Source organism: Agelaius tricolor, unplaced genomic scaffold (genome assembly GCF_023055355.1).
Source record: "Agelaius tricolor isolate 1412-34295 unplaced genomic scaffold, bAgeTri1.0.p SCAF_8, whole genome shotgun sequence".
NCBI classification, from domain to species: Eukaryota; Metazoa; Chordata; class Aves; order Passeriformes; family Icteridae; genus Agelaius; species Agelaius tricolor.
The window spans coordinates 13,884,877-13,901,875 of record NW_027269268.1 but is presented as its reverse complement, the minus strand read 5'-3'; positions in this window follow the sequence as shown (position 1 = coordinate 13,901,875).

The window sequence follows — 16,999 nt, the reverse complement described above, 5'->3', positions numbered from 1 at the left end:
TTAATAGTTTGAAAAACAATCCTTTAAAATAACTGTGTAATTAGACTTTTACAACTCTAAGTACTAGTGATTATCAGCAAATAGCATTGATTTCAATTGGCTGTCAGTTCAAATAATTGTTTTCATTGAAAACAAAATGTTTAAGATGTCTAATTTTTTTGGTTTATTTTCCAATTTGTTAGAATTATCCCGGGTGAAAAAACAAAGCAGCCTGACCACAAAAATTAGATTGACAGGAAGTTGTCCAGTCAGTGTGGAGTATCACTTCTTGTAGGTACACACAGTTTGTGGTGATTGGGGTGGGGCTGTGTCCAGCCTCATCCCCAGTGGGCTGCAGCTGTGAGCAGCAGGTGAGCAGCATTGACAGCAATGAGCCATGGAGTGCCCAGGGGCACTGACCCATCACCAAAGGGAGCAGAGGGCACACGGGTGCAATGCATGGACATGAGGGGTATAAAAGGCTGGGCTGAAGAACAAGACAGGGCAGATGCTTACAGCCTTCTGAAGTGGCATGGTGTTGCTGTTTATGGGTTGAAGCTTTCTGGCATTGTATGGGGACACTCTGTGTATTGTGGCTGTCTCAACTGTGACGTGTGCTGGGACACCTCCTCACGCAGCATTGGTCCGGTTAGTTGGGTGCTTCTTTTTTGATTTAACTTTTGCAAGAAACTATATTTTGGAGAAGTTGTCTGCCCCGGATATTCAGTAGAATCCACTGGAATCCCTCTGTGAATACTTTTGAAAATGAGTAGGGCATCACCTGAGGGAATGAGTACCCCAAGCCCTGTCCTGCAGACCCAGCCTGAGTTTGGGTCACCATTGGGTTGAGTCACCTGAGCTCAGGTGTTTGTACATCATCAAGAGGTCCTTGACAGGAGTAAGATATTTACAGCTGTGTGAGAAACTGGATTGACTCTCTAATGGAAACAAAACTTGCAGGAGTCTGTAAACTACTGGTTTACCTTGGCCAGAAGGCAGATACGCTGCCCATCTGTCAAGTAGCATCGGTGTATTTGGAAAAAGATGATCCCACACAGGAAATTCAGAGGCACAGCTGTGCTTGGGGTGGCAGTAAGAGCTGAATGATAACACTGTTTCTAACCTGGGTGGTGCTTGTTCAGAATAGCAGTCTGACAAGGAAAGGCTGAGCATTCCAGCAGGCAACTTGCTCTGCTCTGATTACTTTATATTCTCTCACGAGAGTTCAAACTTGCAGCGACTTTGTACTTGAATTCATTTCTCCCTTTGGCATTTTGTGTTTTCTGCCACTGCAGCTGTGAGTGCCTTGAGATTTCTTGCCCCCTTTTATCAGAGCTCTGCACTCAGGCTGACACTTGGCTGCTCTACATGCTATTCTGAAGGCTGTGGCATAATGGATAGGAAAGCTAGCAAGTCTGAAAGTTGTGGAGTAGCAGTCTGCATAAATTATTCTGGAAAGATGTATCTAAAATTATTATTTTGAAATTGTAGTGAATTTTTGAGTTATCAACTTTTTATAGACTATAGATAGCTTAAGTATCCAAGTAAAAATTTGTGTTGAATAGAAAAAAAAGAGAATGTTTTAAGCCAAGCGTAGTATATAATGCAAGTCATCCCACACTCATGAACTCATTCAGTTTTCATGAGTGACGGTTTTAGAGTGAAAAATAGTTATTCATGAAAGCTGTCAGAGTAGCTGTAGAACCAAGCTGGTTTGCAATAATTTAAGCTGAACTCCCAGGCTTGATTGTGGTAAGAGTGGGGCTCCCCTCTTTGCCTAACAAGAACACCAAATATTTTGATTTCATTGTAAATAAAACAAGGAAGAAGGCTTTCATAATTTACCATCACCTGGGCTCTGCCAAGTTTTATATAGCCATAGCATTAGAAGTAGCCAGGTGATGCTGCTGGGGTGTTGGTGTTCTTCCTTATTAGCTGGTAAACCCGAATTGTCTTGGACAAGTAAGTACTCTTGCCCTTCTGATGTTAGCTGTCGCTTGTTATCCACTTTATCTTTCTGGAGTTTCCCTGTTGTTTGCAGTTTTATTTTCTTCTGTCATCTTTTTCCACAGGTTTTTGGTTTGTTTTTTTTTTTGAGTAACATTTTCTTCCAGTTTCCCTTGCTGCATCTAGTCTCTGTCATAAAGGTGAACATGAATGCTCAGTCTCTTAATGATGGCATTGAGCTGTAACTGTTTAATAGTAAAAAGATTTCTGTGTTATTAGTGCTCCTGTAGTGTGGAGCTGGGAATGGCATAGTTTAGATAGGAGCATTTTCCATTGAAGATATATTCCCAGAACAGTTGTCTTGCAACAATCAGTCATGTCCTGTCACTATTCACAGCTTTCTTCCTGTCTAAGGACTTGGTATTCACAAAAAAAAAAGGAAGCAAGATAGACATTTTGGATTTTGGAAGGTTTGGCTACATTGTAAGTAGAAATATACACTATTTCCATTACTTTTTTCTTTTTTTTTTTTTATTTTTTTAATTAGTGGGTATATGATACAGAAATGCCCTTAGGATGTTATTTACTCTAATGGAGGCAGTTGATATTGTTTCTAAGAATAAGTTGCTATTCTATACCACACCTGTAAAAAAGTTACCATCTATTCTTTGCAACTCTGCATCAAAGGATTTAGTTAACATTAGCTTGTAAAGATCTGCTTCTGCAATGGTGTATGAAACTATGATTCAAGCTTTTATATCTCTAGATTAATTTCTTATTGTCTTCCACAAAGGAGGAAAAATATCTTCTTTTTATAGCTCATTCATTTTTTACATTTCCTTCTGTGTCATACTCCTTTCTATTAGCACAAAGGCTCCTTTTATTTTATATGCTTGTAAAAAGCAGCAGGCTTCTCTCTTAATCAGTGTTGTCTAGGTTCATTGCTGGAGGGCCTAGGTCATTAGTAATAAAGGTCATTACTTGATGTTTCCAACACACAGACTTTCAGATGATCTCTCCCTTCCTCATTTAATCTCCTAGTGACTGGAAAACAGGCCTGGCTTCATGTTATTAAAGTTATTTTATTTTGTTAAATAATAAAATGGGGAACTCCTGGAAACAAAAGCTTTATAATTGTGCTGGTGTGTGCACAATAGATGCAAAGATACGACAGAGCATGCAAGACCTGAAAGCTGAGGCATGGGGAAAGAGAAGGAAGCTCTCAGATTCACTGCAGGTTTCTCCAAGGGGCTCGATCCAATCTTGAAGGAAAATCCCATGGAGCCCTAAGGCTGCCGTGTCATGCCTGCCCTCATTACCTTACATCTTATCCTCCTCTGAATCCTAGCATCCTAATTGAAAAGACACTTTGTAGTAAAAAGCTGTGTTTGAATCACTTTGAAAGCCAAGCTCCTCTGGTATTTTTCCCAGCAAATGTTTTTCTCGAATCTTTGAGCTTATTAAACAAAATGATCTTCTGAAGCTTCTTGAAGTGCAGGCCTAACTCTGCTGCCCCTGAATAAGGGCAAACATAGCAAATTCTAAATACAGTGTTTTGTCCAGGGTTTTAATCATCTTGGTTTCTGAAAGTTAACTCATCTCTCTTATTTTTCGTTCCCTTCTTATTTCCTTATCTATTTCCATCACCTTTGTCTCTCCAGTTAAGCAAATGATATGTATTTAGTGGAGTACTTGGTTTGAGTTTTAGTTACTTGTTTGTTTTTGCCTGTTTGGATGTCTTCTTTTGGGACTTTTTTACACTAAGAAGAATGTAGTAAACAAAACCCACAAACAACTGCTGTTTAGGTGTTTTGTTCGTAAAGAAAGAGCAATTTTGGAAAACACAATTCTGTCATTAAAGAGTTTTCAGATGCCCTCTCTGGAGGGATAAAGGTTTTTGTAGTAGATGAGGATGAAACCCTTTCCTTCAAGTTCTCATTTGGTAAGAGCAAGATGAGAGAAGAGAATGCAAACCTAATTCTTGTTTTAATTCTTCTGCCCTGGCTTCTTCTGTAGGTCACTGGTGACTTGTACAATCTCTACTGCGGTGTGCACTCTCAGAAGTTATTCTGAGAGTTATTTGAGGAGCAGTTTGGGAAGGTGGCAATTTAAATGTGCTTAACTTGAGCAAAGGGTCAGATTTAAAGGGCAAAAGGTGACTTAAGGCAAGCACTAATAGCTCCTTATTTCTGCATGAAATTTTGGAAAATTTTTTTTTTTTTTTGCCACCTGTGTCACTGCTGTGAATTCTCCAGCTTTTTTAATGGCCCCCTTTCCCAAGAGCAACACAGCAACAGAGGAGTCTTGCACAAGCTGATCTTATTCCCTTTTACTTCAACCACTACTTTCTTCAGTGCTAGACTATGCCAGCCAACCCATGGCACTTTGCTCCTGAGCCAACAGGACAGACCCCATTCTTCAATTCCTCAATTGCTTTTATAATCCAGGTTTTTAAAAAACATTGTAACTGAACATTGCTTGATGGAAAATAACAAAAGGAATTGTCAGATAGACATGTGAAAGGCAGATAAACATCTAACTCTAATGACTTCCAAGAAAATAGATGTTTTGTCAGTTTAAAGCCCCCTTGCTGCTCCCATGGCTGCCTTTTAAAGTATTGCTTCTTAAATTGAATTTCTGGACACACAAGCAATTTCTAAAGATGAGTGATAAATCATAAACAGTCACACTTTGAAGAAAGCTTTCTTTCTTTATTAAGAAACATGGCAGTATTCACAATTGCTCTGTTATTGCTTGGTATATTTAGAGGTTGGCCTCTTGAAGACTTAGAAGTGAAGTTTTCCTTATCAGCATACACTTAGGGACCTTGGAAGGGCTTATAAATGGAAAGCCTCGCGGAGCTGTGCTGAGGTAGTTTGATGTCCTTACTGTGCAGATGGGTCATCTGTGGCAGAGAGATGATAAATTACCTTCTGTTTCATATAGCAATCCAGCTTGCCAATTTACAGTCTTTGCTCATTCCAGATTTCAGTATTTATTTCAATTTTTTAATATTCCAGTTTTGTGGAGGAGAGATGTTAAGTGCTTGGTGGAATGCGAGTCCTGGAAAACTCCCTATCAATCCAACAAAACCCCCAATACTACTTTTAAATTGTTTGATCCACATAATGTGCAAATATTCAGTACTGATTTGAAGTTAGAGGAATAAAGCAAAGTAAATTAAGTTATTCTTTTGTGTATTTTTTTTTGCATTCCTGAACTTGATATGGAAGATTAACCATTCTCAATGGGAATACAGAGGATATGAATTTTAACAAGGAGATTTCTGAAGGCACTTCAAAACTAAGCATGAAGTCAGTTTCTTTGTCCCAAAACACAGAGGTGCTCATTCATTGCAATTTTACTCTGTTCTGTGGCATGTAATTTCTTTGAATGGAAACACAGTGTAGAACAGCCCTGGGGTATTAATTCTTAAAATCATTGGTAGAATTAGTTTAATTTGAATGATTTCTTATTGTATTACGTTACCACTTCTATTTCTGTGCAATTAGGTTTTGTCTTCTTTTATGGAATGCTTTATTTACTCTATATACTTGGGTTCATTAATGAATAATAAATTCAAAATAAAGTGCAAAATTATGTGGATATTAAAAACAATGCATTTTTATCGTCGGCATGCATCCAACTGCCACCAAGCCAGGAAAATTAATAAAATATCAATGCTAAAAACATCTTTCCTAAACAAGAACTCAAGAGTTCTTTGCAGTTCTTTATAGCAGAGAAATCCTGATTTTATTTTAAAATTATTAATTAATGCACACTTGCTACAGAAATAAGAGAGTAATAAAAATATGCTATTGAAAGCAGAAATATTTCTAGCTATGCATGGCTTAAAAGAGTCAGTAAATGCATATTTTAGAAAATACTATTTGAAGGTTATTTTTCCTGATTAAAACCAAGCTGACTTTAACCATCCCAAGAAAATCTAGATCTGTTGGAAGAAAAAAAAAATCACTTAAGCAGAGCATGTGCTACTGCCCTTAGGTGAATCTGTAAGTGTTCAGAGAGAAGTTCAGAAGAGGAAGCTGAAGAGGGTAGAATGATGTGGATTAAGGAAGAAAAGTTCCCTTTGACAGGAGCAGCCTCTGTGCACAGGGGCCAATGAGAAACCCACCACCCTGGGTGCAGAATACAGCAAAGCTGTAGCAAACCATATGATGAGGAAAAAAATCCCACACCAGGGGGGTGATCTAAGTCTAATGTCTTTTTTTCTTTTTAAAGCAGCATGATGCTCACAGAAAGGTAATTAAGTCCAAAACAACAGGGAACTTACAGTAAGCAATACGTGGAAAAATGAGTATTTAGAATAGCGCAGGATGTGTTTGCTGTGGGCGTAAAACTGGCTGCTCGGGCAGAGCTTTTAACAAGCACTTGTGCCTATTAAATCACATAATGATTTACCTCCAGTGGGTTAGGTCAAACAGGATCCTTCCAGAAAAACTTAAAAGCCAGATGATACATGTCAGGCTGTAGCGCTGCTGAGAATGGGATGAGGGTGTTGTTTTTCAGAAAGCTGCTGGATTTTTCGCTTTTGAAATACACAGGCTGGTGATGCAATACCTCATTAAAGCTGGCTGCTGCAGGAGAGTTCCCAGCATTTACCTAGAGTCTCATGGGGTTTCTTCTGATATGGCTTCTGATTTTTGTGGCTGAAAAGGACAACAAATATAACAAATGTGCCCAAATCACACTAATATTGTCTAACCCAGGGAGGTGAAAAATACCATGAATGTGCTACAGTTGCATTCATCTTTGTGAGACTGCTTGCATGCAATCAAAGTATTCTGTATTGTAGGAAAGACAGAAATTCTTGACCTAGGAGATATTTAAGGATTTAACCCTGCAGCATATTCCTGACTGATAACTGCTTGTTGGATGCCTATCAGATCAGAAAAATATGCTAATGTACACTGTTGTGGACCATTATCATCATATCTGAGTATTATCATGCAGCTTAGCAGACACTGTGATGCAGGCTGTCAGATCATTTGCACATCTAATTCCCACTGAAATAATAAAAAAAAGACCTTTCATCCAAGTTCATCAGAAGAAAGGATTCTGTGTGGAAAGAGTTGGTAATAAACAAGGGTCGTGTAGTATGCAACACTTCATAATTGATCATGGCCTTAAACCAGATTTTTATGGGAGCTTATATTTATCCAACCTTAGAAACCACCAGCATTGCTGCCAGCTGCTGAGAAGGATCAGAATGAACACCAGGATTTAGAACTGAAATAATCATCTAATCCAACTGGATTTTTGTGTAGGCTTTAGGACTCGATCCAGAACTCCCTGTTCACATTGCTGGAATTTGATTCACATCTGTTACCAGGGGAGGAACAAATGTAAATTTTGAAATGTTTTTCTCCTTCTTTCTCTACTCTCCCCGGCACTTAGAGTTTTGCCCTTATAATGTTATTGATCTACCACACAACTGCTGGGCCATTAACAAGCCCTGGCTCTCAGAGCTAATGAGCAGGGAGGACTTAGAGGGAGAAGTGAAGTAATGAAGATCACATTAATGAAATCCATCTCCAGAGCTGTTATAGATTTCAACCAGAATGTGAATAATGGAAAGTCAGGATTTTGGAGTGTGAGAATCTGTTAAAAAAATGCATTATTTCTGTTTTGTTTGGAATTGCTCTGTCCGAATACACAGTTAAGGAAGTACTTTTTTGTTCTGTTGGCATTAGGGAATAACCTGTATAATTACTCACAAACTCTTATTGTGACTGGGGTGTTTTGCTTTGTTCCTTCTAAACCATGTGGCCTTTTGGTAGAATTTCAGCAAAGGGTTTTTTAATATTAAATGTGCATAAAATTATTTTTGAAATCATTGTCTTCAAATTGCACCTGTTGAACATGTGACTGTGATATCCTGCAGAATCCATCATCTATTGAGATATCTTGATAAATTACTAGTGCCTGCCAACTGAGGATGGATGCCATAATTAAAACCAACATTTAATTGGGAAAACCCTGAACATCTACACACAAAACAAACATAACTCTAGGTCATCAACATTTTGTTCCCTTACCCGTGGACTATTCCTGTTGTTGCTAGAGCCAGATGAAAGATAATTCTTAAAAAGTTTGTGAAGAAAAGACCACAAGGTTTTAAGTCCATTTTTAAACTTCTTTGAATCTCTTGAAGGAGCACAGAGAGGAGCAAGATTGGTGGGGGCATCTCATGGACTCAAGAGTCACTCACAGCAGGTGGCAGCTGAGGAGGCCTTGGTGGATTGTGGGAAATGGATTTGTAAAGAATTCTCAAAACCTGCCAGAAGGCTCACACAGTCGTGTACATCTGTATGTAAACACTGAGATAAGGTGTCCTGACTTAGGAAGGCCATGGAATAGAGATGACATTGTTGAGAGAGAGATTGAAATAGAAACAAGTTTTAACAAGTTTCACAATATGACTTTGCAAAACGACCGCGTATTTTGGGGAATTTAGAACTGTGAAAGATGCATTGTAGTAGAACCATGTGGAGAAAAAATATAGGTGATTGGTGTTAGAAGTAATAGCAACACTGTGTGACAAAAGCTAATAAGCTGAAAAATAGTTATAAAGTATTGCAACCAGGAAATAAGTTAGCTTCTGATAGAATGGTGTTGAGATTTACATCTCTTGTGTCTCACTATTCATCGAGACTGACAATAGAATAAAATCTTTTAAAACACCTCTCAGTTGCCCCATCTCTGCAAAAGTTGAGAAAACCAACAGTGGATCACATTTCTAGTTGTGAGTACTTCCAGGAATATTTGGGCTGAGTGGATCAAACTGGCAATGCTGTACCTGTTAATATTGCATACATCAGTACTCCAGTAAATAATTGCATGTAGATGTAAATTGAAAATCCATTGATTAAAAAGCAGGATCAAAATCCAGGTGAATTATCCTAAATGGGCTTTTTGAAAACATTTGATTTAACATAGAATTTTGCAATGTATTGAAGCTTTGTTTTTTCTATGTGAGTGCATGAAGCCATGGTGAACTCAGTGACCAAGACATTAACATTCTGACAACTTTCTCTTAGGGCTATCTGGCCAGCTATGACTGAAAATAACAGAGAGGATCTAAATTTAATTAGAGCTATAGAAACTTGATGCTCCAGTAAAATGTCATTCTCTCTGACACTGACTGCCTCTCAATTTAAAATAAAGAAAACATTTGCTGACAGGAGGCAGAAGCCAGCTCTGTGTTAAAGATATAATTTGGAAAATAGAAACACATGTATTTCAAAGAAGCAGATGGACTCATTCCCAGTGGGCTTTGTGGCTGGTTTTCATCTCTCCTGTGCTTTTTTTCTGCCTACAGAATTTAGAAGTAGGTATAGTGAAAGGCATTTTCCTGGTAGATTCCAGACTATGCTGTGGTTGCTTGCTATCTCAGTAGCCACCAACCCAAGGTTTGTACTTTAATTGAATGATAATGAACTTTCTCTCTGTCCATTTACTGTTTCCAAGTTATCTCTCCTGCACTTTTCAAGGTTTATTTTCATTACATTTCCCTAACATGGCAGTAATATAGGACTTAACAAAAGAATTTTCCTTAAATATTTTTGAGGCAGGTACAGAAAGGCAGCTCACACTTTCTGAGGTTTCAGGAATTATATTTGAAATCAATGAAAAGCATAATTCAAAACAAGATTTTATCCACTTTAAATTTCTGGAGAAACAATAAATATTACTCATAAATAAATAAATATTACTTTCCAGACCACAGTAAAAATGTGGCATTAGTGTTTAGCTCAGGTTCCAGTAGGGGAAGAGTTTAGCATAAGCCGTAACACAACAAATAGTATTTCTTTCATAGAACATTTAGATTTTTCTGAAATAGTCTCTGGAATTGGTAAAATTCAAATGGCTATATCAGAATGACATCAGGTAGAAATGTGTTTTTCTGTTTTTTATTTTTGACAGAGGGAAGCAGAGGGAAGAAACAAGCAGTTTGAGTTGTTTCAGGAGAGTTTTGAATGGCAGCCATCTCTTTGCAAATTGTTATTTTTATTATTATTATTCTACAATTAGTTACTTCTGAAGTGAATACTACTATGCTTCTATTATACAGGATATATAATAGATGTTTTATTTCAGATCACAACAGTGCACTACTTGAGACTATAATCTCTTGAGAGATGTGTTTGCTTTGAGAGTAAAGCTGTATATAGCTACAACATTTATTTTATACCATAAGTGTTTGTGTGTCTGTGTTGTGCACAGTAGTTTTCCATATTAAAATGACAGATTCGACCCTCTGTATTTATTCTATTAAAAAAAGCAAGTCTGATATGAAAAACAGTATTTGTCTAGTCAAACCTAAGACTGATTCTCTGTACTTAACTTTTGGTCAGAGCATTGCTGCATTTCCTGTAACAAGGATATTTTCTTATTTTGGTTACAGACTGGTGGCATAAAAGGAAAGGACTGAGGAACAAAAAGCCACTCTAGGATGCTGAGACAGATATCATTATTTATTTATTTATTCATTTCCAACTCATTGTACTTGGCTCTGGCTACCTGTAGAAGTAGACAGCAGCTCCCAGGGTTCATATGTCAGTCTTGTCAAGCCATGTTGGCATGAGGACTGTAAATGCCATGAAGGAGAGAGCTGGAAATGGTAGAAATATGCTTGAAAGGAATAGAAGGAAAGAAAGGAAACCAAATTAAAAAAAAAAAAAACCATGAGATAATTGAAGAGAAGCATTATATGTAATATCTACTGCTTTTTACATGATGTCTAGTGGGACTAGACTTCCCATGGGAAATGTGTAACAAAACTGAGTGGATCCAGTTATGAGCAAAATAAATTAGTAGCTACATAAAGCTCCTCTCTTAAACATTGTAGTTCCTTGCATTGGGAAGAAATAGAGATGATATGTGAGTATGAAGTAAAAAAGGAATATTCAATGCCAGAATGAAGTGTTCTTTGTGTTAAATGTCTGTAAAGGATATGAAATACAGGACAGTTGGCAGCTGAATAATGTAACAGAGCAGGAAGTCTTGAAATAGCACACATTTCAGAGTCATAAATATGACTGAGATATGCTTAAAGTACCTTTTATAACACTTATCTGCCTCTTTTTTTTCTTAACAAAACATTATTCCTTTTGAAGAGATGAAAATGTTCATGAGAAAGTTCCATTTCCCTCAAGACTATAACTTTACAAACACAAAGAATCTCTCTTGTTTCTGGGAGTTTTTTCCCTTTCCTCTTATAAGAATCAAGCTGCCTGGGAGTAGGAAAAAACTTTAAAAATACAAAAGCAATGGAATTTTTTTGTTTACTCAAAATACACCTGGGAAGAATATGCATGAAATTAAGTTTTGGTTTAGTTAAAAAGTTTTGGTTTGGTTTCAAATTTGAAGTAGTTTGTTTCCGTCCTCCTTTGAGTATTTTTTTTTTGGGCTAGGAAAAGAATGTAGGAAAAGAAAAGGTGATGAAAAATTTTTCTGAGTTATATAGTACATCCATTGCAAGACATGTATTAGTGTTCTTGGAGAAAAAAAAAATAGAAGTAAGGAACAATTACATCCTAATTACCCATGCAGGCAATACTACCCATTCAGTAGCAGAAAGACTCTCTGAATTTAGAAAGACCAAGAGACACAGTTTATATATGTAGATATGAACATAAATTTGCATTCATGAAGTAGTGAATTTTTAGATGTTAAATATTAGGCTGTGCTCCTTCTTTCAGTTACATTTTCCAGCTGATTAGAGGAATCATCACTTATTTATACAGTGGTAGTTTGTTGGAGCATGAGTCATGGACCATGGTCAGACTGTGCTGGATGAATTATGGGTAGGAAAAAAAGATGACTCGAACATTGTTCTTAGAGTTTAAAATTATTTATGCACATTGGCAGGTTTTTCTTAGGGAGCTGGAAATGTAATGTGATAATTTCTGGGATCAGTTTGCTGGAAATGAAGCCACACAGGCAGATTGCTGTGCCTTTGTAGCCTTTGAATGAAAAGGACTGAACTCAGCAGGTATAAGCACTGGCAAGGATGTAGCTTTTCAGCTAGGACTAAAAACATCTAGTCTGACTAATACTGAGATTATTGTTAATCTTCTTATGAATGAATGTTTGGAGATGCTTACAGCAATAGAAAGGGAGAATTACTTCATAGAAGCATAAAACTGCAGGCTTTCTCAATGGAAACAGGCTAGTTTTTGGAATTTAAATTAGGATGCACACTTATTTTTAAACATTCTGAGCTGTGTGACTGCATAAGAGCCTGCCATGTCAAGTGCACAGGGACAATGTCATGACAGGAGAGGCTGGATTGACCACAGTCTCTAAATAACAAATGTATGCTCTGATTTTCCAGTGCCTTTAGAGCTCTGCTTTCACTCAGCATCACAAAGAGTTTCTTTGACTGCAAACACCAGTTCCAGAATTAAAAAGTAAGGCTGTCAACAGGCTCCTCAATATTTTCCTAAATGAGAAAATAAAGGTCAGTAGCAGCAATTGCTGAAAAAATAGCGGGAAAGCTTTGGCAGTGCTCACTGATCTGTGAACTGTTTGGAGAGGTTGGTAGAAATGGAATGAGAAGATGTGAAAAGGGTTTAAGTATTTATAACAGCTTTTCCCAAGCTCCATTCTCAGTAGCATGAGGATGGCCTCTGTTTCTGGATGATAAGTGTGTGGGCAATGAGGGTGAGGAGCAGCTCAGAGGCTGCCAGCTGGCCAGTACAGGGTTTTCCCTCACAGAGACAGTGAACCAGAATCATCTGTGGGAGAACAAGCTTCTCCATCCAGCTTGTCCTCCCAGAGCCATGTGTCAGCTCAGAGGGATTATTAGTTCCTGTTGTGACTGTGGTGGCACTCAAAGCTGTTGGCTTGTCACTGCCCTTTGCTTTAGTGCCAGGCTGACAAAGTTTTCCTCAATAATGTTCTACTAATAGAACTGAAAAATTGCCATCTATGAATGACTGATATGCTAAGAGATAAAAAAGTGTGGTTTCTGTTGTCTACCTGGGCTTTTTAGGGTGCCTGACCCACTCAAACCTGACTTCCTCCTGTGTGAAGAGCTGGCTTGAAAGGAGCTCTCCACCAATAATTGTTTGCCATTGGTGTGTTCAACTTGCAGAACTGCTCCTGTTTCATCTGTGAGGTCTTCTCTGTCCTCTCTGTACCCATGAGTTTATAGCAGACCTATCACCCCAAATTCAACATATGTTTTCTCTACTTGTCTGAAGACAATTCCCCCTCCCCCACTATTTCTTGAAAAGCTAAAGAAAGAGAAGAATCTTGGTGTTTGGTAATGCAGCACATGGTAGATGCTTCTCTTTATTGCTTGCAGAAGGAGTTCAAGGACTGAGGGTTGCAAAGACTGATAGATATGGTATAAACACAGATGACAGGCAAGGAGAAAGCATCACTTACAAAGGACTGCGCTTTTTTTCATAACGTTTGTCACTAAATGCAAGAAACTTCATATTATTTATTAGCTTCCCTCCTCCCCTTTTTGTATTCTCCTTCTGAGGGAAAAAACCCCTGTGATCTGATTGTTTTCAGAAGCTGTTGCTTTGAAAAGGATGCTAAGTCCCATGGGCCACATACTCATAGCAAGGGAGTTGTGTGTGCTAGGTGAAAGCCTGACACTAAAATCAAGGATTATTTCATTTTCTTAAGTCTAAAAAGTATTTTTCCAGTGGAAGTTGATGGACTCGAAATAAATTAGTTACCTCTGGCAGTCCTGCAGTTCACCTTGGATGCATATGTGCACTCAGTAGTGTTTAACATTCTCTCCCCTTGCCTTTTGTCCCTCCCTCCTGAGCTCCTCTCCAGCCTTCCTTTGTTGCTGACTTCAGGCCTTGCAGTTCACTAGTTTTATTCCCTTCCAAGGACACTCTGACACAATAAAGACATTGGGCAAAGTTCCTGTAGGGTAAACATTTTTGTCTGGCTTCTTAGAAAGAGGAAGGCTCATAGGAAGTGCATGGAAGTAATTCTTAAACTCAGAGAAAGCTGACCAGACTAATTTACAGGGACTGAAATCTTGAAATGTTGCAGAGGAAACAATGAAATGCAGTGGGTATTGTGCCAGGAGCACTTTGCTTTGCCAGCTCTGGTACCCAGGTGCAGGTGCCTGTTTCCAAGCTCCTGGCCATTAAAGGCTGAATCACCAGAGTGGTGAGAGAGGCAGAGTCTGCAGTCATTGGAGCTACAGCTGCAACACCAACAAAACTCTCCTGCCAGCCAATGCAGGAAACTGCTTGGTTCTCATAAAAGTAAACCTTTTCCAGGTATTTTCTTAAAAACTGGCTTGGAGAAACTAAATCAGTACATACAGTGAAAAAAACAGTACTTAGAACGCTAATGAAATAAAAATGATAATAAAAGAGGAGATTTTCTTCTCCAGTATGTTTTAGTTCTGCAAAAGCTGTGATATTCTTCTTCACTGTTCTGCTCAAGAACAGAGGCTGTATAGGAAGCTTGTTAAAAACTGTGTGTGAAGAGGAAAGACCACAAAGAGACAGGCTTTTGTTTTAATTTATTTTCATTCCTCAAGGGATTGTTTATTTATTTTATGTAACACTCCAATTGAGGATCCTTGAGGAAAAAGGGCTCACCAGCTATGTTTATCTCTTCTGGCTTGCCTGAACTGCTTGGCTTTCAATTTTTTTAATAGAAAATGGACTTATTAAAAAAAAAATATAGCTCAAATTGCCTTTAGCAATTAAACTCCTTATCATTGGCATAATTGACTTTATGTTTAATGGTGATGATCCTGATGGAGGAAGATGTGGATGGCACTGGATTCTGTGGCAGAAGGGAAGAGTGCAGGTGACTGCTCCCTAGTTCACTTGATTTTTACATGATGATTTACAAGGTATGTAAATGAGCAGACAACCACAGAAGGTACATTTAATGGCATCTTAATGCATCATGGAATTTACGACAGGGCATGAATAGCTTGTGCACTCAACTGTTGAAAGCAGATGCTGCTATAATTCTACTTAATTCTTAGAAGAAAAATAAAGCATATTGTTTTCTGTACAAATGTTTATGAAACGTTAATAAGAATAACATGCAGCATTCAATGCTGAACATATAATAGGAAATTCTATCTTATAAATATTTATAAGTGTGACATTTTGGTTCACTCTAGATGTTGATTTCAAGTAGCACTTTGGTGATTTTCTGTTTTTTCCCCATCTTAGTCACACTGCTACCCTAAAGAGAAAGGAAAAGTAGAAATAAGTCATTCACATAAATATCTAATATAAAAGCTGATTTCAGTTAGGAAAAGACTTACACTCTATTCTGTAGTAAAATAGAGTGTTCATAAATTTGAAACCAAGACTTTTTACTTGTAATGCAAGTTTTCTGCTTCTGTTATGAGAGGAATTAGTGAGCTTCATTAAATCTGGTGACATGTATATAGAGATCCCAGATAGTTTTGTGATGGTGCAGTTTTCTACAGGTAATTGAAATGTTTGAGTTACTTGTTGACTGTTAATGGTTCTGGGTTTTTCAAGGGGTAAAGAATATTAACAACAAAAGTCTCTATCCCCTTGATTTATGAATTTGATTTACTGGTTGCAAAAAATTATAGCTTTTCTTTGCCTTTTCACTAGAATGACAAGGCTTTCAGTCACTCAGTCAAGTTATTTTCATTAGGGTGACAGCCTCTGATACCTAGCAGCCAAAAATATGTTATTATAACTTTTTCAATCTAAAAGGAAGAGTCAATCTTTAATTCTTCCAATTTATATCTTTCTTAATCACTGAATACACCTTTCTATTTAGGGTCTGGTATTTCAAAATATCCTGAAATTGAGAAAAAAATATTAAGCTTCTGCTAGAAATTGCAGACACATCTTTATTTTCTATTAAGAATTTACTATTGGAACACTTTTAGACTAAATATTAAACTTTAGAAGCATCAAAGTGGTTCACTGAAGTTTGAGGTAGCAGAAGTTGTGGTATTTATGGACTTCAAATGAATCACAACAAAAAAACCTGAGGGTTGAATGAACATTTTACTACAAAGCCTTGGAGAGACATCTCTAGTGATCCTTAAGACATTTGGGCAAGGTAAAAATTCTAGTGGAGTGTTGCACTGAGATCTGCTGGGATCCATTCTAAATGTTATAAATCTTGATGATTTGAAGTGTTTGAAAGCCAGGGCTTCTCCTTGGAAATGACTGAACTTCTGGTGAAAAATCAAATCTCAGTATTTTGGTATTAATCTTTAGTATTTGTATTTGGTATTGATGTCATGGTATCTCAGAGGATTCTTATTTTAGTGCCTAATGACTCAATTTATCTGTATCATGTATGCCCCCAATTTACATGTTCCAGAAGAAATCATTGTCTTTCCTTAGAAGACTGAAGGCATGGGGCAATTTGTCTGTAAGTGCTGTGAAGCATTGCAGTGACATGTCTAAATAAAAAAAATAAAAATTGTTTCCTAGTTATTTTTTGATGGAGAATGTGTAAAGCAGACACTTGAATTTAGTTGAACTGACATTTTCCTATGAGGCAGCTTGTTTTTGTGGAAAAGTCTAAAGGTGCTGCTGCTGGCAACATCCCCGCCAAGCTCCAGGTTGGAGAGGGGAGGGCTCAGACTGCATAACTAGTGTTAGTAAATAATCTTTTATTTATGTAAATAACCCAGGAAGGAAATTAAGCTATGTTTTCTTCCTGGCGGTGTAGAGGTGAAACTGCGAACATACAGAGTATTCCTTGTCTGCTTAGTTCAGTGGAAATGCCACTAAAATTGAAAGTCATAACTCAGCATTATAATACGTAAGTTCTCTGCCTTTAGATGTAGTTCCATTAGGGAATCTGCACACTTTTAGCAAAACTGAATATTGACTTAATGATACTTTATAACAAATTTTTGTTTCAGAATGGACAGACTTTTGCACTTCAACTATAATTTATAACTTGGTGTGTTGAGAATTTTTCAAAGGTAAAATTAGGCCCATTTCAAACACACAGCAAGGAAAGCCTTGAAAAAGCAGCTGGGTCATATTTTATATACATTTCCAAGCAGTATTTTTTTACTAGTTTCTTCACTGATTTAATG